Source organism: Marmota flaviventris, chromosome 10 (genome assembly GCF_047511675.1).
Source record: "Marmota flaviventris isolate mMarFla1 chromosome 10, mMarFla1.hap1, whole genome shotgun sequence".
Lineage (NCBI taxonomy): Eukaryota > Metazoa > Chordata > Mammalia > Rodentia > Sciuridae > Marmota > Marmota flaviventris.
In genome coordinates, this window is record NC_092507.1 from 26,565,813 (window position 1) to 26,592,539 (window position 26,727).

At 37.8% G+C, this 26,727-nt stretch overlaps 1 protein-coding gene and 1 non-coding gene across 4 annotated transcripts in view; one reads left to right on the forward strand and one right to left on the reverse strand.

The window, feature by feature from the left end:
• The window catches only part of Kiaa0319l (KIAA0319 like), a 109,525-nt gene that overhangs the window by 78,690 nt on the left and 4,108 nt on the right, over nt 1-26,727 (reverse strand). The window lies entirely within an intron of this gene.
• Nucleotides 10,213-10,285, forward strand: Trnas-uga (transfer RNA serine (anticodon UGA)). The gene has a single exon. It is a non-coding gene; the product is annotated as a tRNA-Ser (tRNA).

Below are 26,727 nucleotides of genomic sequence, written 5' to 3' on the forward strand. Positions count from 1 at the left end.
CAAAAAAAAAAAAGTTTGATAAACTCTTGTCTAAGAAAATGTAGCTTTGTGGCTGAATGTTTTCTCTGATATGAGGATGCAAAGTCACAATAAGAGGGGTGGGGATTGATCAGGGAAGAACAGAGATACTTCAGATTAGACAGAGGGAGTGAAGAAAGGGGAGTGGGTATGGGGGTAGGAATGACAGTAGAATGAGTTAGACTTTATTACTCTATGTGCATATATGATTACACAACCTGTGTAACTACATCATGTACAACCAGAATGAGAATTTATACTCCATTTATGTATGATATGTCTAAAGGCATTCTACTGTCATGTATAACTATTTAGAACAAATAAAAACTAAGTAAGTAAATTTAAAAAAATTTAAAAAAAGAAAAAGTACCTTTGTTTGACTTACTCTTTACTACTGAAAAGAACCTAAATATAGATGTTAACTTATAGAATACTGATAAGCTATAAATGATTTCGATTTTTTTTTTTTTTTTTTTTTTTTTTTGGGCGGGAAGCAGGGATTGGGGCTTGAACCCAGGACACTTTACCACTGAGCTATATCCCCAGCCCTTTTTATTTTTAATTTTGAGACAGGGTCTAAGTTGCTTAGAGCCTTGCTAAATTGCTGAGGCTGGCCCTGAACTTGCAATCTTCCTTTCAACCTCTGGAGTGCTGGGATTTCAGGCATGTGCTACCACACCTGGCTGACTTTGATTCTATTAAGAGATATAATAGAAAAAGTTTAGGTTTATTGTCTTAACAAAACTATTAATGCTTCTTTTCTAACTTATAAACTTATTTCATCATGATCACATAAATCTGTTTTCCTCAAAAGTTTTACTACTGATACCCTCATTCTTGAGTTAAATAAGCCTCAGATACATATGCTCCTTATATTTTTGAGAGTAATGTCTTCAACTTCTTGAAATTTATATTTATATACAAACACCCAAGATGTTCACATTCACTTAGGCTACAAACATAAAAGAATAAAAGAACCATCAAATTTCAGGAACAGAGGAGGATTTTTTAGAAAGATATTAAGTTCAACCCATCTGGGGCTAAAATCCTTTCTAAAACAACTCCAGGTATTTTCAAGCCTTTGTAATTGCCCTCTACAATTCTGAACTCATTAATAAGGCAACCATTCTACCTTTGCATATTCTATGATAACAGCTCTTTCTAGGAGAAAAATTAAGTAAATTATAACATATATATATATATACATATACACACACACACACACACACACACATACACACACACACACATACACACCAATATATATGTTAAAAATGGTCATTATAAAGACCATATTGCAAGATGAAAAACTATAACAACATAATCTTGAGAGTAAAAAGCTAAATATAAAAGTGCACACAAATTCCCTGAGGAAATGATAAGTAGCCTGGCACTTACGGGATAAGAAGGAAATAAAACAAAGGAGATAGGGAAGTGAAAATCCAAATAAACAAGCAAAGGCTCAAGGCTTAGAAAGAACACATCAAGAGTTAAAAGTGATTTGGTATGGTGAAATATAGTTTTTTTTCATATTTAATTTCATTCATGCCATGGCTTCAATTACTACATACACCGCAGTGCTCTCAAATATGGATTCCTACTTCTAGCCCAGAGTGCACCTCTACTGCCTATCAGTAACAATACAACACATGATTCCTCTTATCTGCCTGTTATGTAAAAAAAAAAAAAAAAAAAGGAAAAGGAAAACCATTTCAACAGAGTAGACCTTGACTGTGTGGTCCTGAACCTAAAGCAGAGGGCTTAACAGTCTGTGAGCCAGACCTCTCTCCCCAACCTATTTCTTGTGGCACTTCAGTCCTAAATCTGTGTGTTCAAGCCATATGGGCCTTCTTTCCATTTCTGAAAAGGACTTTGCTCTCTCCTCTCATAGGGTAGCTAAAACTATGAGCATAGATGAGATTGTTCAGGAAGAGGAGGAGAGGAGATATTAAGGACACATCTTCATCTCCCTCCTTATCCAGCTCAGATTCTACAGTCCATTACAGCAGACTCTTGAGGACTGATAGCTTCTTTACCCCAGCTGCCATCCACAGCAATCAGGGATGAATTTGTTTTGAAAAAACAGGAGAGGAGGGCTGGGGTTGTGGTTCAGTTGTAGAGCACTCACCTAGCATGGGAGAGGCACTGGGTTCGGTCCTCAGCACCACATAAAGATAAATAAATAAAGGTGCCGTGTCCATCTACAACCCAAACATAAAAAAAAAAAAAAAAAACAGGGGGGGCGGGGAATCACCCAACTGCACAGATTGATCCTGCTATAAATAAAGGGTCTCCATTCTCATCAGCATTGGGCTTCCTGGCCATCCTGAGTGTTCATACCTTCATTTACTTCATTTTTCACAATAGCCACTTCAAATCTTCTCCAATCTTTTTGAAATTCAAACACCCTTCTTATCTATTATCCATATCTCCTTATTCATTCATCTATTCAACAAATATCACTGAGCATCTGTTTCATACTAGACATTATTTTGATGGAGCTTGTAACTGAGATGAGAGAGAAAGATGAAGCAGACACAATGATAAAGGTAGGATTACAAACTAATATAAATGCTCTGAAAAAAAGAAATTCAGCCTTTATAAAACAAAGGTAGCTAAATTTGGAATTTATTGTAAAGATATATCAGCACTAAATGACATGTATCAAAAATATTCACAGTACATAGATTGAAACATTCAAGTACTAGAAACAATTTACACACCCATGAATTTAGAACTGGGAATTATGGAAAATCCATGCAGCTACAGGGATGAATAAAGTCAATGTATAGAGTTCTGATATGTAACAATATTCAGGATACATTATATGAAAAAGAAAGGGCAAAGCATGAAGAGTGTGCTACAGTCTGTAAGAGGAACAGAGAGAATGATGTATGGTGTATGTGTATATATACACAAACTACTTTTAGAATAATCCAGAAATTGGTATCATTGCCTTTAGGAAGGGAAGCTAGGTGGCTGGAAGATTTTTCCATTCACCAAATACCTTTTTATACCTTTTGAACTTCTAATAATTCACATGTATTATCTTTTGAAAAAGAAGTCTAAATAGTTAAACAAAATTTTTAATGGCTTCCTAGAGCTCTTAGAATGAAGATCAAAATTCTTAACATAGGGCTGAAGTATAGCTTAGTGGTAAAGCATTTGCCCGGCATAGGGTCTCACATATGCCAGGCAAATGCTTTACTACTAACAATCCCCAGCACCACAAACAAACAAAGAAATCCTAACATAACCTAAAAAGATCCTGAATGGTCTGGACTTTGCCTATCTTTCTGACCCCACCTTGTATCATACTCTCCCTCCTTCTCTGAGTTCCAACCCACCAGTCCTCTTCCATTCTTTAAATGTACCATTCTCCTCACCGCACCTCCGTCCAACCCCCATCACTGGGCACATGCAGCTCACTTTATCTGGAACTCTCTCGAAAACTCCCTTCTCCATCCAATTTACTCCTCCTATGAGGTCTCAGCTCAGCTATCTTCTCCTCAGACAAGCTGCTATTTGCTCAACGTCTTTCCCCCACACTACAGTGTAAACTTCAGGACCATATCTTGGGGGATTTTGTGTTCCTCCCCCCTTTCATCACTGTATCTAAAAATTTTAGCATAGGGCTTGGCATTTTACACTGTGTTTTTAAAAAATGATTTTTTTTTTCTTTTTTGGTACTAGAGTTTGAACCAGGGGCACTTTTCCATTGAGCTACATATCCAGTCTTTTTTTAATTTTTTAAGACAAGGTCTCCCTATGTTACTGAGGCTGGCCTCCAACCTGTGAACCTTATGCCTCAGCTTCCTGAGCTGCTGGGATTATAGGCAAGAGACTCCACACTCAGCTCAAAAAACAAACAAAAAACCCTCTATAAATGAATACTTACATAAATAAATGTGCATATGCTTGAACAAAATATTAAACTAATGAACAAATGAATTGTCAGGAAACCAAGTGGCCAGGTACTGGACAGGTTGTACTGAAAACATCCAGGCTGATGACAGAACTTTGAAAGGAATGAGGCCGGTTTGCCACAACAGATGAAGGAGGTGAATGGCTGGTAGATGAGTAATGATTAGTGGTAGAAACCTCAAAAAGTCAAATTTTTACTTGAAAGTAAAGGATTAATATTCAAGAAGTAACAGTGAGGAGTGATAAGGACACCAATCCTCCTCTGAATTCAAAAGAACATGGGATAGGGGAACTTGAATAGCTATTGCCTGCAAGCTAAAGAAAAAACTGTCTTTCTCCAAGAGAAAGCCAGTCTCAAAACATTCTATCTGATGTCTTAACAAACAAGTCTGAGAATAAATGGGGTTTATTAATTCAATGGATTCTTGTCACAATTTAAAAGTTGGGAGGGGAAGATGGTAAGTGCCAGTGAGTCAAAAAGCACAAAGTTATACAAAAATGTCAAATCAGACTCACAAATCATACTGGTTAAGGCACTTCATAACTAGAAAAAGAGGATGAAAAAATATGAGGAAATGATGACAGAATGGCTGCCTATTCATCCTTGGCACAAAATGGCAACAGCTTTGAGATAAATCATGAGGAATGTCTTACCAATGGAATCTGGAGGAAACAGATCTGGACTTGGGGTGGCAGGGTGATCAAGGGGACTTATAGAGATTTCAAGGTCAAAGATAACAGAATGTTCTATTCTCTACATGTTACTAACAGCTCTGGTAAAATTCTAAGAAAGGAGGAAATAAAAGTTGGAGGTGGGGACTGGGGGAGACTACACGACTGGTTTGCCCTGCAAAGGTCTTTCTTTGCTTCCACAGTTCCCTTAAGAATATCAGGTAAACTATACAGTAATCTGAGTATTAAAGGGAAACATGTCATAATCCAAACACTGTCCATGCTTTTGAGGTGTCCTGAAAGCTTTTGTTGGAGACCTCACCCATTACCCTGGCCCACAGTGAACGTGTCCAATGAGAAAAGGAAGAACCTGGAGAATCATACAAAATGTCCCAGACTCTCCATATTTCACTGTACCTCTTGATTGCTTTATTCTTAAATTTATTATTAATCCTTAGTAATGAGTAAGATCTCTGATTCACGTAAATCTTATTTGACAATTGGATCCTTTGTCTTATCTCAAAGGAATAAAACCTGGGAGAAGGCTGAAGATCAGAAGCATTTATATCTCTGACAGTGACTAGAAGTACAAAAAAAATGTGAGGGAGGTTAGCAGGCCTATAACATTGCCACAAAAATTAATCCCAATGTTCCCAATAAAGAGAAGAAATACTCTGATTTTCCAATTCACATGTTGTTTCTGTTTGTTTTTGAAATACTACTGACTGAACACAGGAGTCCTTTACCACTGAGGGGTAGCCCTTTTTATTTTTTATTTTGAGAGAGGGATCCCACTAAGTTGCTGAGTCTAGCCTCTAACTTGTGATCCCCTTGCCTCAGCCTCCTGAGTTGCTAGGTTTACAGACATATGCCACCACATCTAACTTCGTTTTATTTTATTTTATGGTATTAAGAATTGAACCCAGGATCATTCTACCACTGAGTTACATCCCCAGCTCTTTTTATTTTTTATTTTGAAACAAGGTCTTGCTAAATTGCCCAGGCTGGCCTCAAACTTCTGATCCTCCTGCCTCAGCCCTCTGAGTAATCTGGATTATAGGCATGCACCACTACACCTGGCTCTGTGGGATTGTTTGGTTTTTTTTTGTTTGTTTGTTTGTTTTTTTTAATGCTATTTAATGTTGCTCCATTAGGTGTTCAATAATAAAATATGGAAAGAAAAATAGTTCTTTATTCTTTCACTGGATTATAGTTCTTTAAGATGATTAAAAGATAAGTAACTATCTTAGACAGTTAAAAGACACTGGTTCTAGTTTCAGCTGTAGGACCATAATTTTCTAGAAATTTAACCTCTGAAGAATAATTTAGCCTCTCAAAGATTCAATTTTCATTGTTGCTACTCTTGAGAAACAGAGTTCATGAGAGGAGGAAGTGAGAGAGCACTGGTAGAGTCAATATTGGATTCTAGAAGTAACTTGGATAAAAGGTAAGATGAAAATAAATTCCAATTTTAGATCAGTTCCTCTCCCTGCCCACGTCCCCATAGCCTGGCTCTGCTCCCAGGGCCCAGGAAAAAGCAACATTAAATCCTCACAAAAAAGGGCTTACAATTGGTAGAACCTAACCTTAGACTGAAAACTCTTTGGAGGACTTCTGGAACTCACAGTTGACAGGAGCATGCAGAAAGCTTATCTGGATGAGAACAATGGGGCAAAGCCAATCCCTTTTTTTTCTAAAACCAGGATTCCTGTATGTAACACCTGGAGCATCCCCAAAACAAGTTCTGGAACTAGCAGTACTGACTTACATCACTACCCTCAAAAGACAGAATTCTAATAAATCTGGCACAAAATCTAGACCAGGTTTCATAATTCCAAGCAGCAGAATGGGAAAGTTTGCAGAATATATGAATTATTGCCAGAGGAAATTCATTAAATTCTTTTAAAAAACTGTGAACAACTCTGGAAATATTTAGAGATAGTGCTGTTGCCTCTGGCATTCTCAAATCTCAGGTAACAAGCTTGACTTCATGATAAAACTTGGAAACTGCAATGGCTGCCAGCCACATGGGAGCCGAGAAAGAACACCTACTATCTTAGGAGCCATACTGTTCAAGTTGCCAGGAATTTAATCAAATTCATTATACTGTATCCCAATGGAAGAGCAAGATGGTGGAAATGGGAATAGAAAGGATGAACCACCAAAATTATTTCAGAAAAGAAATAATAAACAGCAATTGATCAGGTTTGGTGGCGCATGCCTGAAATCCCAGGAACTCCAGAGGCTGAGGCAGGAGGATAACCGAGTTCAAAGTCAGCCTCAGCAATGGTGAGGCACCAGAATCTCAGTAAGACCCAGTCTCTAAATAAAATACAAAATAGGGCTGAGGATGTGGCTCAGTGACAGAGTGCTTGCCTGGCACGTGTAAGACACTGAGTTCAATCCTCAGCATCACATAAAAATAAATAAAGGTGTTGTGTCCATTTACAACTAATAAATTTTTTAATTAATTAATTAAACAGCAATTGATAAATTCTTCTCTTTGTTAAGAGTTTCTCTGCAAAAAACAACACATGGGATATTTTATAGGCAAAATTTAAACTTAACTGTAACATTCATGGAAGCTACCTTGGGGGGCAGGTCGTTACTGGGGATTGAGGATTGAACCCTGGATGCTCTACCAATGAGCTACCTCCCCAGACTCTTTTCATTTTTTTAATTTTGAGAGGGAATCTCACTTAGTTGCTTAGACTTGCCTCAAACTTGAGTATTCTGGCCTGAGACCCCGAGTAGCTGAGATGACAAGCATGTGCCACCATGCCTGAATGAAGCTAAAATTCTTTTCTCAAAAATCTCACAGTTTGCTGCATGTGGTGGCACATGCCTGTAATCCCGGCGAATTAGGTGGCTGAGGCAGGAGGATTGTAAATTCAGGCCAGCCCCAGCAACTGTGCAAGGCCCTCAGCAACTTAGCAAGACACTGTGTCAAAATAAAAAATAAAAAACAAAAAATGCTGGGGATGTGGCTCAGTGGTAAGGCACCCCTGGGTGAACCTAATACAAAGAAAAAAAAAAACTCACAATTTTATAAAATGAACAAGAATTTGTTTAAAGATTTCCTTTGATCATTATGAACTACTGTCAAGTAGTAAGGCAGAAGCCTTAAATTTGGTGCTGTAACCAGTGAACTATGGCTCTATACCTGTAGTCCAGTAGCTATCATCAAAAGTATGTATTCTCTCAGAAGCAGTGAGTATTAGCCAACATGGCTGTAGTAACAAAATGGATATCCCTCCAAAAAAAAAAACAACGGGATCAACAAGCACCCTATCAATCTCCAAAAAAACTCAAGAGTAATTGTTCAAAATCAAACCCCCTCAGGGGGCACCTCTACCTTCTTTTTAACTGTTAGCATGTCTGTCACCTGTATACCTACTGATAAACAAAAATGGCTCTGTTGGGGATGCAAATCCCCAACATGGCTCCATGTTATTCTCCCCACCAGTTCTCTCCTGCAGGGGTTAGCATTCTCAGAAAGCAAGGCAGAGGGAGTACCTAAAACCTTTGACAAGCACAATCGAGTATTATGAAGTTCAGAAAAGGCTGGGGTAATAACCACTGCCCTCTCTCCTTTTTCAAAAGAGGAGAGTTTTTTCCTCAACTGCATATAGGTTATACTGAAAGGTGGCAGCTGCCTCACAAAGCAGTCCTTTTAGAAGAAAATAATTACCATTCACCGCCTTTGCTGTGTGCCTAGCTTTGTTAAGAGCACAGTTTGTTAAATGTTATAGTGTAGGTGATTTGCTGAAACTGAACTGACTGCTATACAAGTATTATTAGGCTTTGTATCCACATTCTGACTCTTTTAGTGTTTCCATTTTCCCCCAAGACCATTCTGATCAAAGATAAAACTCCTCAGGAACTAGTTACCCAACATACATCTCAGCTATTATTCACATTAACTCTAGATGATCTGCCAGATGAAAAACAAGTTTTCAAGGGCTCAATCAGAAAAACTGGGCCTTGTAGTGCTTAGCTAGTCAATAATGTTCAGAAGAGCAAATCCACTCCTCTAAGACTATCACTAAAGAAGCCTCCAAAGTACTGGCTTTGTGGTAAATTGCCCAAGAGAAAAAAAAAAAACAAAATAGTATCATAACATGTGTATAACAGAAAGTGATATTTATAGACAATGTGGAGAGGGTCCTTTTAATTTATCTACTTAAAGCAGAATAACTATGTTTCACAGGTTAAATGAAATATCAAAATGTTCTCATTTAATTTAGGTTTAATAAGAAAATATGTTCTGTCCCCAAGGGATGTTCATCTGAACTCTTAGAAAATTGAGTTGAAATTTGTTTCAAAGAAAATCCCAAGGGCTAGAGTTCTGGCTCAGTGGTATAGTGCTTGCCTAGCATGTGCAAAGTACTGGGTTCAATTCTCAGCACTACATAAAAAAAAATAAATAAAATAAAGATATTGTGTCCATCTACACTAAAAATATTTTTAAAAAGAAAGGAAGGAAGGAAGAAAATCCCATATCAAGATCAATACCCTGGTCCCATAACTTTTCTCAGCCATCCCAAAAATCTGCAGTTGAGGCTTTGGCTGCTAAAATAAGACTACCTACATTTGAATCTCAGTCTAGTCACTTCCTAACTGGGTCATCTGGAGTCAAATTTCTTAGTTTCTTCATGTATAAAACACAAATAATAATAATAGTTCCTAACTCACCATGTCATTAAAGATATTAAAGGAAATAATCTATGCAAAGTACTTAACACATGCCTGGAATATAGTAAACGCTAAGTAAATACTAGCTACCATTGTTTTTGCTGTTGCTATATACTTCTTTCAGCTCAGCCACCATTTTTTCCAGGAAAACATTCCTGATGCAATCTTCACCCCAAGCTGTCTTCTGTGCACCCTGCATATATCTACATGATTGTATATGTGTGTGTGTGTGTGTGTGTGTTTTGTTGTTGTTGTTGTTTGTTTTTTGGAACTGGGGATTGAATGCTGGGCTTCAAGCATGCTATGCAAACACTCTACTCCAAACTATATCCCCAGCCCTTTTTATTTTTGATTTTGGGACAAGGTTGTCCAGTGAGCTTCGAATGTGTGATCCTCCTCAATTTGTGATTCTCCTGATTAGCTGGGATCACAAGCATTTGCCACTGCGCCTCGCTCTATCATAGCATTTTTCTCCCTGATAATATTTGTCTGTCTGCCTCATAAACTTTGCCCTCTTTTTTTTTTTTAAAAAAGAGAGAGAGAGGGAGAATTTTAATATTTATTTTTTAGTTTTTGACGGACACAACATCTTTGTTTATATGTGGTGCTGAGGATGGAACCCGAGCGGCACGCACGTCAGGTGAGCCCGCTACCACTTGAGCCACATCCCCAGCCCAAACTTTGCCCTCTTTAAGAGCTGAGGTTGGGGCTGGGATGCCGCTGGCATGCTTACGGCCTGAGTTCCATCCTCAGCACCACATACAAACAAAGATGTTGTGTCCACCGAAAACTAAAAAATTAAAAAAAAAAAAAAGAGCTAAGGTTGTATCTTATCTTCATATATGCCTGGAACATAGTAGGTAAAAAGTTTTTGTTAATCTTAAAAATTTACCCAGTAGGGCTGGGGATATAGCTCAGTTGGTAGAGCACTTGCCTTGAATGCACAAGGCCCTGGGTTCAATCCCCAGCACTACCAAAAAAAAAAAAAATTTAAATAATTTTAAAAAATTTTTTTAGTTGTAGATTGACACAATACCTGATTTTATTTATTATTTTTTTTGCAGTGCTAAGAAAAAGTGGATGTGTAATTCGGGGTAAAAATGGGAGTTCATAATCCACTTGAATCAAATGTATGAAATATGATATGTCAAGAGCTTTGTAATGTTTTGAACAACCAATAATTTAAAAAAAAAAAAAAGAATCGAACCCAGTGTCTCACACGTGGTAGGCAAGGGCTCTACCACTCTGAGCCACAACTCCAGCCCTAAATAATTTTTAAATCTAATAAAATTGGCAAAAGATGTCAGCTCCAGAATGCAATAACTCGAGTTTTAGTCATTTGAGTCAGATCCTTAATGTTAATTAATTTCCTTAGTTGAAAGATGAGGCAGAAGAGGAAAGCAAAGTTCTCAATTCACTGATAAATTAGAGTTCTGAAATTAAATTGGGAAAGCACTGAACAAGCAGTATGGTAAGAGATATTAAGTAACATGAAAAACCTAGTGGATGAAGAGATAACTGAGTAACATAAGGAGCTCAGAAAGAGCCTTTCCTGCCTACATCCTAAACTAGAAAATCCTTTCAAATTAATCTTTCCTCATGAAAGAACCAACCAAGTTTCAGTTCCCTGAGCTATCTATTTCAGATCACTTAAAGGTGAGTGAGGTTTTCACCATGAAAATTTTTGAATAAGCAACAGTGGAGAATAGCCTCCCAGTTCATCTAGGCAAATAGTCATCCACCACTACTAACACCTAGATCCACACTCACCTTCTGTTGGGTGAAAAAAGAAACCATCCTATCACAATTCTAATAAATTTAGCTTCTATATGATACTTATTAATAAATAAAAAGTTTGCACTAATTGGATAGTTTCTTAACCCATCATCTGTCAAGGTCTAGCCCAAAGCCATTTTTTATAATCAAGTATTAATCAAGGAGTTGAGGACATAGCTGAGTGGTAAAGTAGTTGCCTAGCATGCATAAGGCCCTGGGTTTGATCCCTAGCACTGCAAAAAAGAAAAAAAGTATCAATCAAATCACTGGGGTAGATGAAAATAGCTCTCCTACCATAAAGCCACCTGTTCAGAAATTATCCAGTCATCATGGGCTTTATAATATTTAAAGGCAGATTGACGGCAAATGATTAAAACATGTACTTTTGGAGGAAAAAAAAACTATCTAGGGGGTTACATTGCTGCATGTGATGTACTCAGAATCCTGCTCCGCTTTTTCTCCCACCACATTATGACTAAAAGACTCTAGAGAATGCTGTCAGCAAGAAGAGCACGCCTCCAAGCCACAGCGTGAAGGGAGCCCACACCTCTCTATATAACACTGTCGTATTTCAAAAAGCACAGGTATCAAATGATAACAGATAAACTTTGGTCTGTGTATTAAAGTGGTTCCAAAAAGAAAACAATTTTTTTTCTAAAAAGAAAAGCACCTAGATAGGATGTCGTGAATCTAGCAATTCCCTGTATAGCCCACTTGTAGATATTATTGTTAAGAACCTGCAGTTGATTGCCATCTCTGACTACAGTTATTATGGGCTGATAAATTATTTGCATTCACCACAATCACACCAACCTCCTTTTGAAACCCACACAAAGAACCTTGAATCAGAGAACTGTTTTGTTTTGAGGACGTTCTTTTCTGCTCTTTCTCTTTTTTTTTTTTTCCTGGCTTATTTTCTTATTTCTCAGGAAAAGGTCATTTAGAAGGTTGCAGCAAAGATATGTAAATTAAATAAAACAGCAGTAAGCTTAAAAAAAATAAGAAAAGAATATAGCTGGGCATGAAGTATTATTTCAGCAGATATGGCCAATAGAAGAAAAGTTTATGTCAATTTATCCATTGAAAATCTCCCTTTTTGGAGCATTATGTAAGTGTCATACAAAAATTTTTAAATAATAAAAAAAAAAAACCCTGCAGTGGGCTGAACTGGGACATGTGAGGACTCAATACAACTGAGCTTCAAAAACTTAAATATCTCAAACCACTTTTTGCTTATAGCAAATAAAAAGCAGAGCTACAGCTGCTTTTTCATCTGTGTGTAAATGAAAGCAAAACTGTGTGAGTAGTTAGTATTCTTAGAATTTTTGAGAGCCAGATTATTTAAATTAAATCAAAGCCAATCTGTATCTGTACAGAAATACATTTCTCAGGGCTCTTACTCTCTAGACGTTACAGAGCTGTACATCCTCTCTTCCCTCCCTCTGAGATAAAATAGTAAAAAGAACTCTGCAGGTTAAAACCACTTCAGCTGAATCTGGAAAAAGGTTCAAAGGAATGAGAATATCTCATGTCTCTCCAGCCTGCTATAGAACAGGGTTCCACTCTTTGCTGCCCCATCACATCTTGGAATTTATTATGCTTATTTATTGTGCTTATTTACATCTACCTCCACCTCCATACCGTGAGCTCTCTGATGGTAGGACCTGGGTTTTATTTAACCTGGTACAGTATTTGTTAACCTGAAACACCTGGATATTTATTAGTTATCATTATTTGAATTAAGTATCCTTGAGAAGATATTTAAAATTCAGGTAGCATATTTAAGGCACTGAATATGAGACAACATTTATAAAGAATCAAGAATCACAAGTATTAGAAAAGCGTATTCCAATTCATCACCCTAATGTAACACTGACACTCAGAGAATTTGGTATTGACATCCATGTATTCTTATTTACTGCAGAGAGGTTACTTTCAATAGACTTCATTTTTATGACATGTATTCGGATACATAGATCTTTCTCTTATACCATGTTCAAATTGATTGTAATTTACACATTCTACTAACAGAAATAAAAATAGGCGAATTGGTCAAAGCTCCTGACTATCAAATTATTTAGTACAGACTCTTAACTACTGAAACTGGCCTTTTATCTTCATCTGTAAAATGGCAACACTTCTCTGCTGATTCAAAAGTGACATTAATTCTAGGGACGGAGGTAATAACAACACCCAAACATGTCTCAGTGCCTCTCACAAACACATACATTCTCCACAGGCACATCTAAAAACATATCATACAGAGAAAACTTTCACTCTTATCATTCCTTCCCACTAACAGGGCAGCTATGCTGCCAAGGCAGCAACCCCCACATGAAATATGAAAGAGTGGAGGCGAAATAGCTCAATCAAAGCAGCTTGGGGGGGAAAAGGAGGGTATACTTGTCAGAGAAAAGTCTCCGGGGACAAGTCAGAAAACTTTTGCTTCTGCCTTGACCACACTCAGCAAATAATCCTTCTTGAGGTCTGCTTACCTGAGCTTAGAGGCCAAGCCCTCCCTTGGAACCCTTCAAAGAAGGAGTCATTAAAATTCACCCCGTTATTTGAAAAGTGCACTGTGAGAAATGTCAGAGTGCAGCTTATAAGTGCACTCTGGGGAGCACAGCTGAGAGCAATTTTGAAAGCCAAGCAGCTATAACTGATGAAGTAGAGCACACAGGTAGAAGGAAAGCTTGGCGCTGCTTCAGCACATGCATGGGGCTGTTTTGCTTCAGGCCAGATGCCCAGACTGACCCAGCAGGATGCAGATTACTCAACTTTCTGAAATGGAATGTAGCTCTTCAGCTCCTCTCTACAAGGTTGCTTCATTTATTCTGATTAAGACTCATTCACTCTAGCAGGCTCATTTCCATAAGCCTCCAGCTGACTCAGGCTGCCCTTGGTTAAGGACATAAACACTGAGCTATATATATTTTAAAAAAAAAAGGAGCCATCTCTTAGCAAGCAAGATGGCAATTCTCTTAAAACTGTAAACCTGAGTCTGAAATTAAATCTACCAAAGTGAAACCAAATCAATGTAAATACCCGTTCTCCAGGTCTGTTAATACTACTCATTCCCTTTATTACCTAAAAGTGAGAGAATTCATGAGCACACATTTATTTTGAATTCAAATGTGCTGTTGGATTAGAATCAAAGCATAATGTCAAGCCAGTTGGAAGAAAGAGCTTTCCTAAAAATCCTATCATCTGCTGGGAGAGTTTAAAAAGGAGAATTGGAGTGAGATACTCTGGGGTCCCATCTTTAGGGGTAGATTCTTCAGTGGGTAGAGATTCAGACAGGTCTGGCCAGCATTCCTCTCTGCTTTTGTTTTTCCTTAGATAATGTCTGTAATGTTTAACTCACCATCCAGGTACATTCACACCTCCTTCTTGTCTTAGGGTATTTTATAGTTTTACTTTGTGATTGACCAGGGAAATTCAGTACTTATATAATCTGGTGCTTGCCTAATGCTAAGCAGTGGAACTGTTCACTTGAGGGCCTGAGGAACAAACCTGATGCCAAAAAAGACAGAGGCACCCTGATGCAGGAAAGACCTTCAAGTGCTAACTGGCAGGTATATCTAATACCCACCCCTTTTCTCCACAGAAAAGTCTTCACTGGGCTTCTCCAGAAATCTTCACCCTGGCTGATTCTGGGACTGTCAGCAAAAGAGTCTCTACAAAAGAGTTCAATGTAGATAAACTTCCTATTTTCGTGTTGCCCTATTTTACTTGGCTACTGGCCAGGAAGAAATCAGCACTCCAGGCGCTGGACACCCCCTTACTGTTTTGTTTTTTTTTTTTTTAAGAGAGAGAGAGAGAGAATTTTTAATATTTATTTTTTAGTTTTCGGCGGACACAACATCTTTGTTTGTATGTGGTGCTGAGGATCGAACCGGGGCCGCACGCATGCCAGGCAAGCACGCTACAGCTTGAGCCATATCCCCAGCCCAGAAAGAAAATTTAAAAGGCAGGCCCTAGGGTATACGAGCATAGCTCATAGTAGAACTCTGCTTAGCATACACAGGGGTCTGGGTTCAATCTTTTTTTACTTTTATTTTTCAGTACAGGGGATTGAACCCAGGGCACTTAACTACTCACTGAGCCACATCCCCAGTCCTTTTTTTATATTTTATTTAGAGATAGGGTCTTGCTGAGTTGCTTAGGGCCTCACTAAATTACTGAGGCTGGCTTTGAACCTCCAATCCTCCTGCCTCAGCCTCCCAAGCCACTGGAATTACAGGTGTGTGCCACCCCACCTAGCCTGAGTTCAATCCTTAGCACCAAAACAACAGCAAAAAAAGAAAAGAATGTGTGGTGGGGGGTGGCAAGAACAGGCCCTCAAATCAAGAGCTAACCATTTGGACTCAAACTTATCAATACTGCTCACTTGAAAATAGATATCTAAACATTAACCTCATAAAGTTCTTGACCATGTTCCTGACAAATTCTATAGAATGTCTTGGATTAGAAGCTGTTCTAATTACTAAAATTTTTATATAATCTCCAAAATAAACCAAAACTATACTTTGGCCTTGAAATTGTTATTTTGTTTTATAAACTACTCAGCTATCATATTTCCTCCCTTGAGAAATTTCTCAGAAGGGTCAATTTAAAAGAACTTTTAAATTGAGTTAGGTTTACTGCCAATTATGCCATTTTCTCATCCCTCTTTGTTACACAAGTTAGAAAACACATTTATGTTTGCATAGTTTTTTTCTAGAAAACAAAAAGAACTCACCAAAATTATAGTTTTCCAAGATAAAGACTTAAGATGATTGATTGTCTTTTACCAAAGAATACCTAAGCAAGATACAAGGATTTAATTTCATTGGAGAGAGGCTAACTAGGGATTTTGATTGGTCTTATGTCAATTAAATTGTGATATAACAAGATCCCACAGATTTGTTCAATGCTAGATAAATTTTAGAATCAAAAAGTTTATATGGTTTGTGTTAACTACCAGAAAAGTCTACCTTCCCCCAGCTGCCATGTACTCAAGTCATTATCCTACAATCTGAGGAGACAGATTCAGGATTAATAATTTATTATGTTCCTGTACTGCAATATAGTTAAGAATATAGGACAGTTTGGCAGGGGAAAGTTCCTGCTGAAGGCTCACTGCTGTAAGATACATTCCATTAGTCATCCACCTGAAATTAGGTGCCCAGCAGAAACAAGAAGAGCAGGGATATAACGCCATCTAAAAATTCTTCCCAAAATGCTTTTCCCCTGAAGATAAGACCAATACATGCGCAAAATATATCATTCTCAGCAGGCAGGGTGGGTAATGGGAATTGAAATCACATTCCATGCATGCATGATTTTTCCAAGATGAGCCCAACTACCAGGTATAACTATAATGCTCTAATAAAAGTTTAAAAATAAAAAATAAACATAACATATCATTCTCTTAAAGGAAAGACACCGCTTGGCCTGACTGCTTATAACATGGACTACAGCCCTTAGAAGTCCTACCAAAGGGTAAGGCAAAGGAGGAAAGTGAAGTCAGGGCCCATGAGAGCCTTCTGTGTGCCAGGTACATTTACCTGTGCTCATGGACACAAGTAGGAATAAAAACAAAAGAAAAGGGCAGCTAGTAAGGAAAAGATTTCTTGCTTAACCAGGAACTATCTTTGTCCCATCTTCAGTCTGTGACGGGGAGGGGGCTAAGGATGATAATTAACCCTTCCCACCCAAAGTTTGAGACTAATTAAAATATAAAACATGGCAGTTAGGGAAAATGAAGACCAAACTGACTTTTTTTTTAGTAAATGTTAGGGTGACTGGAGAACATGGCAGAGATGTGTAATCACTTGGCCTTTCTTAATATTTTCCAATATAGAATTAAACTTACTCAGTTGGGAAAATGCAGGCTGTCCTACCATGGGCAGGGTAGCACACTGCAGGGTGAGAACATTGCAGACCCTGAAAACTGGCCACACAAGAGGATTCTTTTCTAACCTCATCAACCAAAAAAATCACTCTGCTGTTTGTGGAGTGAGTCAGAGAAAAGGTGAAGAAAAGAGCAAAAGTTAACTTACAGGGCTGGGGTTGTGGCTCAGCAGTAGAGCGCTCGCCTAGCATGTGCAAGGCACTGGGTTAGATCCTCAGCACCACATAAAAATAAATAAATAAAATAAAGGTGTTGTGTCCAACTATAACTAAAAAAAATATTTAAAAAAAAAAGTTACCTTCCAAATGTTGTTCCCTCCTGGAGAGAAAGCACCTACTTAATGGGCTGAGACTAAAAGGAGAGAGGAAAGAAGGATGCTCCCTAACACACACATTCCAATGTAGTGCTCTTTCCAGCATTGTCTTTAGGTTGGTTACTCCAAACCTAACCTAGGTTGCTAGATACTAGGGATATAATTCTGAGTAAGACAGTTTTTTATGGAGCAGACAGACACATAAACAAGTAATCACAGTAGATTTCTGCTCCCAGCCATGATGGAAGAACTGGCACCACTCACCATCCTGCTATAAACAACTATAAAGCTTGATAGAATACACAAAACAACTGGTTTTAGTCAGAAGAAAACAGAAAATAGAGACTACAAGGCTACAATCTTTTTTTTTTTTTTTTAAGAGAGAGAGAGAATCTTTTTTGTAGATGGACACAACACAATGCCTTTATTTTTTTAATGTGGTGCTGAGAATTGAACCCAGGTCCCGCCCGTGCTAGGCGAGTGCTCTACCGCTGAGCCACAATCCCAGCCCTACAAGGCTACAATCTTGAGAAAAGGAAAGCTTGAAGTGAACCTCACAACTGCCCAATTGTCTATTAAAGAACAATTTCCCAACTATAGCAGAGTAATCCGTAACCTAAACAGAAGGATATCACTGAGCCTCAGAGGCAAAGATATGTGTTTGGCTAGAATTTGAGAGATGATAAACTAGAGAGTAAGGAGCTATAAAGAGGGGGTCCCAGAATCCTGTGGGAAGGTCTCCAACCAGTCTGAGACCAAATAAAGGCACTGGGCAAGGCTGCTTGAGGTTCATTAGATAGCAAATGCTACAGAGCTGAGAGAGACACAGAATCATTAGAAGACAAGCAGTGCTGGAGATAGAAAACAAAGAGCATGTTAAAACTCTCACTCTGCCAGAGTGAAGAAACCACATGAACAACACACCAGTGGAGACACCAGAAAAGACTCACCTTAGGAATATGAGCTATACTCTAGAGCAAGCACTCTCTGAACCTCTCCTCATAAAACCTAAAATCACACACAGTTTAATATGGTGTAACAACAGACAGATGTATAAACATGTGAGAGCTTAATAAGGGGTTCAGGCCAGAGATTTCAGGGCAATCTGAAAGGAGCTTATGTTTACCTGAATCAGAAAATATCAGGCAGGTTGGAGTTGTGGCTCAGCGGTAGAGTGCTCCTCTACCTAGCACATGCAAGGCACTGGGTTCAATCCTCAGCACCACATAAAATAAATAAAATAAAGGTATTGTATAAAAAAAGAAAGAAAGAAAAAGAAAAGAAAATATCAGGCAAAAGCCAGGTGTGGTGGTGCATGCCTGTAATCCCTATGGCTCGGGAGGGTAAGGAAGGAGAATCCTGAGTTCAAAGCCAGCCTCCGTAACTCAGTGAGGCCCTAAGTAACTCAATGAGACCTTGTCTCTAAATAAAATACAAAAAAAGGGCTGGGGATGTGGCTCAGTGGTTAAGTGCCCCTGGGTTCAAAAGTAGTACCCAAAAAAAAGAAAATATCAGGCAGAATGGAATGGCATATGCAGTGAAATGGAGCAAGAAACATAAGATGAACAGTGATTTTTGGATGTGAAGGAAAAAGGAATAAAGAATGGCTCAGGAAGCTCTGACTGTTGCTCAGCGGTAGAGTGCTTGTCTAGCATGTGAGGCACTGGGTTGGATCCTCAGAACTACATAAAAATAAATAAATAAAATAAAAGTACTGTGTCCTTCTACAACTGAAAAAAAAAATGGCTCAGGAATTTCTACCTCAAAATAAAGTAGAGACGATCTTTCTTTATGTTTATAGAGAATAATAGAGGAGAAAGGAGCAAAAATTCAAGAGTTCAGTTCTTATATGCTAACACAAGGGTAGTTGTGAGACATATAGTTAGAGATATGTCACATGCAGGTGGCTAGGTGATTTGGTGCTCAGGAGCAGCTGCAGATCCGGGAGTAGTGAGCAGGAATGAGACTGTAAAGAGAGCACAAAAGAGCAGGACGAGACAGGTCTGAAACAGAACCCTGAAGAAGGAAACACTGATGGGACACACTGAGAAGGGAGGGAAGGAAAAATAACTAGAAAGGACAGTGCATCAGCTAAAAGGAGAAAAAACAAAAGCATGGAATATCTAAGGCAAGTGAGGAAAGGGTCCCAAGAAAATAGGCAAAGGTGTCCAGTGCAGCATAGATGTTAGGAAAGGTAAAATATGAAAGTGTCCAACCAGAAAGGTCTTGGTCCCTTGGCAAAATCCAAGGTTTGGGCAGAAGCCAGATCTCAATGGACTCATGCAAGGAAAGAGACAGGAGAACAGAGAAAGCAAATATGATCTGCTCTCTCATAAAGTTTCACTGACTAGGAAGACCAAGTCAGAGAATTAGACAGAGGTCTCATAAAGAACAGTGCCTACCTCAGAAAATATTTGTTGAGCAAGTAATAAAAAATGAACAAATGAATAAACTAAGAAACCTCTACCCTCCTGTTGGTTCCCTAGTCCTTATCTCTCACTGTGTTAATGTCAGCAAACTGATATATATTAGTCCCAAGCTAATCTCTGCTTCCTCCATGAAGCGTTCTCTGATTTTCTAACCTTTTAAATTTTTCCACTATAACAAAAATGATAGAAATAATAAGTATTGATGAAGACACAGAGAAAATTGAAACTCTCAATGTAAAACAGAGCATAGAAAACAATTTAAACAAAGTGTTACTACATGATCCAGCAATTCCACTCCTAGGTATATGCTCAGGACGATGAAAAACATGTTCACACAAAAACTTATCCAAAAATGTTCAGAGTACCATTATCCATAATAGCCAAAAAGTAGCAACACCCCAATATCTGCCAAATGGTGAAAGAACAAATAAATTTGGCATATCCAGACAACAGGATAAATTAGATGTTAAAAGGAATGAAGTACTGATACCTTCTACAACACAGATGAACCCTGAAAACATAAACAAAAGAAGCCAGAAACAAAAGGTTAGTTATGATTTCATTTATATGAAATACCCACAACAAGCAAAACCGCAGTTATAAAGCAGTAATTTCCAGGAGCTGGAGTTGGGGGAATAGGGAGCAACTGGTAATAGGTATAGGGTTTTTATTTTGGAAATAAGGATGTTGTTCTACAATTAGTGGCATATCTCATAAAAATAAATAAATAACTCTGATCTCTAATTATAAAACACCTAAAGTCTACCCATTTATTTAGAACTACATTTACTGGTTTGTATTGAGTAAAACTATTCTCTTCAGTGAGAGACTCCTTGAAGCCAGAGAACCTCATCAATTTTCTCCTGAGATATTTCATTAACTTCCTAATGAATACTCTATCTCCAGCCCTAACCTCCCATCTTTCTCCCATCTCCACCATTATCATTCTCCTATTCACTAGCAAAACTGACCTAGATATTGACAGGTATAATTAATACACATTAATATAGTTAATAGCAATATTAAAGTACTGTAGAGCATTTGCCTCTAAGAAATAAACAGACAAATCACTAGAGTACAAAAAGAAAGGGCTGGGCATGCCCAGGGCGCTGGGTTCGATCCTCAGTACCACATAAAAAAAAAAAAAAATGTTGTGTCCACCGAAAACTGAAAAATAAATATTAAAAAATTCTCTCTAAAAAAAAAAAATACAACCTCATATTTGTTTTTAGTTGATCCTTTTAAAATTTTTAGTTTGGCTGGGCATGGTGGCACATACCTATAATCCCAGCTATTGATAAGCTGAGGCCAGAGGATGGCAAGTTCAAAGCCAGCTGCAGCAATTTAGTGAGACACTGTCTCAAAATGAAAAGGGATGGGGATATAACCCAATGGTAGAATGCCCATGGGTTCAATCCCCAGTATGTATGTATGTATGTATATATAAATAAAATTTTGTTTTTGGCATTTGATTTATATATAAATACATATATATATACATATACATATGTGTGTGTGTGTGTATATATATATACACACACACACACATATACTCACACATACATATATATAAGCAAATACATGAAAAAAATTAGTTCTGTGTTACTTGATATAATGTATAAGTAAGAATATACTGCAGTGTATTTTTTACAAATTATAGTACATAATCAAGATAATTTAAAGACCACTTGCATAAAAAATTAAAACTGAGGCTTCCTTGATATGCAGATGCTAACACAACAAGGAGGGAAGGGAAGAAAAGAAGTTCAGCAGATTAGACAAAAAGGAATGAAGGGAAAGGAGGGGAATAGGAATAGGAAAGATAATAGAATGAATCGGACATGACATTCCTATGTTCATATAGGAATACACCACAGTGAATCTCCACATCATGTATAACCATAACAATGAGATACTAATTGTTAAAAGTTTTATATATATATATATATATACACACACACACACACACACACACATATATATATATATATATATATATATATATATATATAAATAAAACATTCTACTGTCGTATATATCTAAAAACAAAAAAAAAAAAAAGAGGCTTCTTAGCATGGCAAATAAGATCCTTTGTGACATGACCACCACCTACCTCTTTCAGGCAGCTTTGCTTCTTATACTCCAGCATCACTCAACAGCTGGTCATGGTTCTTTTCTATACCAGGCTGCTCCATACTTTATGCCTCTGTTCTCACATACCCATTGCTTGGGAACATTTCTTGAATTCTTCTAATTAAATCTTCAAAACTGCTCAGGCATCTGCCTCTCTGGAAAGGATTCCTCAGATCTTCCCTTCACCTCTAAGCTAAATGTCTTCTCTCTGGTTCCAATAGGACTCTGCAAAGCATCTCTCCATCTTTTTACCCCAGTGACTAGCCTAGGACCAGATTTCAAGTAAGTTCTCAAATAATGGTTCTGAATTGAGTATTTTTTTCCCTCTGTACCCTAAATACACTAACTGTGTAATCTCTTTCCCAAAAGCAGGTCAGGAAAAGTTTTCAAAGCCACTTGTTAGTTTTAGGTCTACATTAGTGTCCTTATTTTAGGTTTCCATGACCTAGCATCTCCCACAAACCTACATGTATACCTCTTCACCTTTCATATATACACATTCTTTCTTTACATATGTGAATCTATTTGTTAAGATTCCACCCCCCCCTTTTTTTTTTGGTACTGGGGATTGAATCCAGAGGCACTTAACTACTAAGCCACATCCCCAGTCCTTTTTTATATTTTATTTAGAGACAGGGTCTCCTGAGTAACTTAGGGCTTTAATAAGTTGCTGAGGCTGGGTTTGAATTCATAATCCTCTTGCCTCAGCCTCCGAGACACTGGGATTATAGCTGTGTGCCACCTCACCTGGCTTTAGTTGCATCTTATTGGACTCTAAGGTATTGTGTCTCCTTAAAGGGCCTTTGTATACCCCTGCTCTGATAGTGTTGATCTTGCAGTTTAATTCTCAAAGGAGAATTCCCCTATTGCTAATTTATTAATTTATTCAGTGAGTAAATATCTTTATGATGCATCTACTGTGTGCCAAGCACTTGTAATTGCTAGGAATACCTAGCATAAGTAAAAAAGGAAAGAACCCTGTTCTCAAGAAACTGACAGATTACTACAGGAATCCCTAAATTCTTAGGATCACCTCACATTTGTTTCCAAATGATAATCACCAGGTCCAAAATGCTATTTTCAAGCCATTTAATAGTAAAATTAAACAAAAAAATAGCAATTCAGTGGCCTACAAGGAAAACAGAGTTCTTTTATCAAATAAACTGTAACCACTTCTTTCTGGCAGTGAGCTTCATCACTGAACCCAAAAAAAGAAATGAAAAAGAAGCCCTTAAAGTATAAGTCAGTGGGTACCGGGGCTCTACCAAGGAAGACGTAAACTATTAAGTGGTAAACAGGAATGGGGGATAATTAAAGAGCTCCCTTATTTTGGTTATTTTTTTCAGGAATAATCCCTACATTCCATGAGCTTAATAACAACAGCAAACAATTAAGAATATATTTGAATGCTGGATGCAGTGGTACACACCTGTCCCAGAATGCTGAGGCAGGAGGATTGAAAGTTTAAGGTCAGCCTCACTACCTTAGCAAGACCTTGTCTCTAAATAAAAAATTAAATGTGCTGGGGGTATAGCTGAATGGTAAAATGCTGATGGGCCTGGGTTCAATCCTAAATACTAGGGGAAAAAATGTATCTGATCAAGAAAAAACATAAGAGTTCAGGTAAAAACTGAGTATATTCACAGTATATAAACACTGACTCAGGCTGACTCAGGTTATTGCCAATTGCTTTTTTTTTTTTTTTTTTTTGGGTGCTGGGGATTGAACCCAGGGCCTTGTACATGTGAAGCAAGCACTCTACCAACTGAGCCATATCCCCAACCCTTCTCCAATTGCTTTTTGCTGCTATTTTTTATTGCTGCTTTTTGAAATAGATTTTTTTCCCCTTATAAAAAAGGTTATACAAATACACTGAAAAAGAATCTTGAGGGCTGGGGATGTGGCTCAAGCGGTAGCATGCTCTCCTGGCATGCGTGAGGCACTGGGTTCAATCCTCAGCACCACATAAAAATAAAATAAAGATGTTGCGGCCACCGAAAACTAAAAAAATAAATATTAAAAAATTCTCTCTCTCTCTCAAAAAAAAAAAAAAAAGAATCTGAAAAACATAGACTATAAAGTGAAAATAATTCCACTACTCAAAAAATATATACACTTTTAGTTATATATCTTATTTCAGACTGTTTTCTATAATATATAATTTTTCTTTTCACATAATTAGTAGTACAGTGAAAATGCAGTTCCATATCTTGCTTTTGTCATTTAACATTAGGAGCATTTCTCCATGTTCTTGTTCTTCTAAATTATTTAGGGGTTAGATAATATCTTCTACAAATTTGTGAATACACAAAAATTCCACCACTGTCCTATTGTTGAGCAGGTTACAGCAATGTTTCGCAGCATAGAAAAAATAAGTGTTCATGCATACTCTCAGGCAAAACTACCTGAATATATCCTTGAGATAAATTCTTGAAAGGGGAATTAAGTCAAAGGATATAAACCTTTTAGGTCTTGAATACTTATGCCAAGGAGTTCTCTGTTAAAATTCTCCAGCAGCATATGAGGGAAACCACATCATCCTTTAGCAACACTAGATGTTTTTACTTCTGTTTTTGGTTTGGTTTGGTTTTTTGAGGAGCTGGGAATTGAACCCATGGCCTTGCACAGGTTAGACAAGGTCTATACCACTGGGCTTCACCACAACCTCTTGTATATTTTTACTTTAACATGACAGAATAAAAAGGGCTTCTTATTTTAATCTGCAGTTCTTTGGTTACTAATGAGAATGAACACCCTAAATACATTCACTCTAATTTCTTTCTTTCTTTCTTTCTTTTTAAATAGTCTGTGCTACCCAGGATAGCCTCAAACCCCTGGGTTCAAGCAATTCTCCCACTTCAGCCTCCCAAGTAGCTGGAATTACAGGCACTCACCACTGTATCCAGCTTTAATTTCACTCTCAGTTTATGTCACTGTTGATACCACTGGGCTTCACCCTCTTTATCTATTTGGGAGATTGTGGGTTTTTTGGGGGGGGGGCATACCAGGGATTGAACTCAGGGGCACTCGACCACTGAGCCACATCCCCAGCCCTATTTTGTATTTTATTAGAGACAGGGTCTCACTGAGTTGCTTAGCACCTTGCTAAATTGCTGAGGCTGGCTTTGAACTTGAGATCCTCCTGCCTCCCTGCCTCCCCGCCTCCCGAACTGCTGGGATTACAGGTGTGGCCACCTCGCAAGGCCAGGAGATTGTTTTCTTAAAAAAAAAAAAAAAAAAAACCCAAAACAAAACAGTGTGAAAGAACTCCAACAAACTAAAACACATAACAACTATGCCTGTCATGCGTTGCCTGCACATTCCCACAGCTGGAACACACATGGTCATTGATCTTTTACTTTCATTGTGGAAGCTCCACATTTTTCTAAAGTTTAACTGGTATAACCTAACTCCCACCACAAGCACTCCTAGTTACACCACCTTTGCATCTTTACACTCACTGCGGTTCTGTTTTTAATCACCAAGCTAACAGGGTACTGAAGACTTGCCCAAGGAATCCACAAAACTATGTATGCTTAACCAAGTGCAACTAAAATATACAGAAAGACTCAGAATTGGTTTTTCCTCCCCTGTTTTTTGAATCCCTCAAATAGTAAGCTGCTTATCATGGTTCTGGGTAAAAAGAAAGTTTTTAGTTCTCAAAAAGATCACCTGTGGTTGGAAGGCAGCACAACAGAAGGAAAAAAGCATTCTGTAGAAGGTACAAACCTGTCATGTTCTTGCTGTGTGACCTTGGTCAGGTCATTTTGCCTCTCTGGGCCTCAATTTCCTAATTTGAGAATAAAACTATCTGTTTTAGGGTTATTATGAGAATTAAATGGGAAAATATATGCAATGTTTATAACCAGGAGTCTGGTATGTGATTGATACACTTCAAAAATTTTGTTTTTCTGGGCTGGGGCTGGGACTCAGCGGTAGTACACTTGCCTGGCATATGTGAGGCACTGGGTTCAAATCTCAGCACCACATATAAAGAAAGAAAGAAAGGTCTATCAACAACTTAAAAAATATTTTTTAAAAAATGTTATTTTCCTAATTTGATAGTGCTAAATCAGTTACTTATTTAATTTAAATGGTCTTAAATAAAATGCTGCCTAGAAATATTCAACAAAAACCATCAGGGTAAAAAAAAACATTTAGGTCACCAGGCATAGTGGCACATGCCTATTATCCCAGCTTGGGAGGCTGAGGCAGGAGTTCAAGGCCAGCCCCAGCAACTAAGCAAGTTGCTAAGCAATCCAGCAAGACCCTGTCTCTAAATAAAATATTTTAAAAAGGGCTGGGAATGTGGCTCAGTAGTAAAGTGCCCCTGGGTTCAATCCCAGGTACCAAAAAAAAAAAAAAAAAAAAAAAAATTTAGGTCACTTTTTTGCAATTAATCATCAACCACCATTATAAGACAACAAAAACCCCAAAGCTGATGTTACTAAAATTGCTAAATACAGTAATTACTTAGCCCTTAAGATCATGACCACTAATTGCTTTAGGAAAGCAACATAAATCTTTGTAATTATAAGAGCAAAAGTCTGATTAGTTATCCCCAAGGGTGACCTCTATAGCAGAAGGCTTTTGGTCATTGCCCAGAATGGCAGTACACTCAGAAGTCTTTCTCGAATTGCTGTTTTCTCACACTCCATACTCTGAAAGGAACCATATCAACAAAAGAACTGAAAGAGGAAAAAAAAATGACAGAAATGGAATTCTCCTTTGATATTCAGCTTTCTTGGCACTGACTCCTGGCAAGAGGCTCTAGTGGGGTGAAATAATCTTGAGGAAGAAAGCCTACTCTATGAAACACAGCATTTTCTATGGAAAAAGCAAGAAATACATTCTATTCTCTCTGTAAGTTT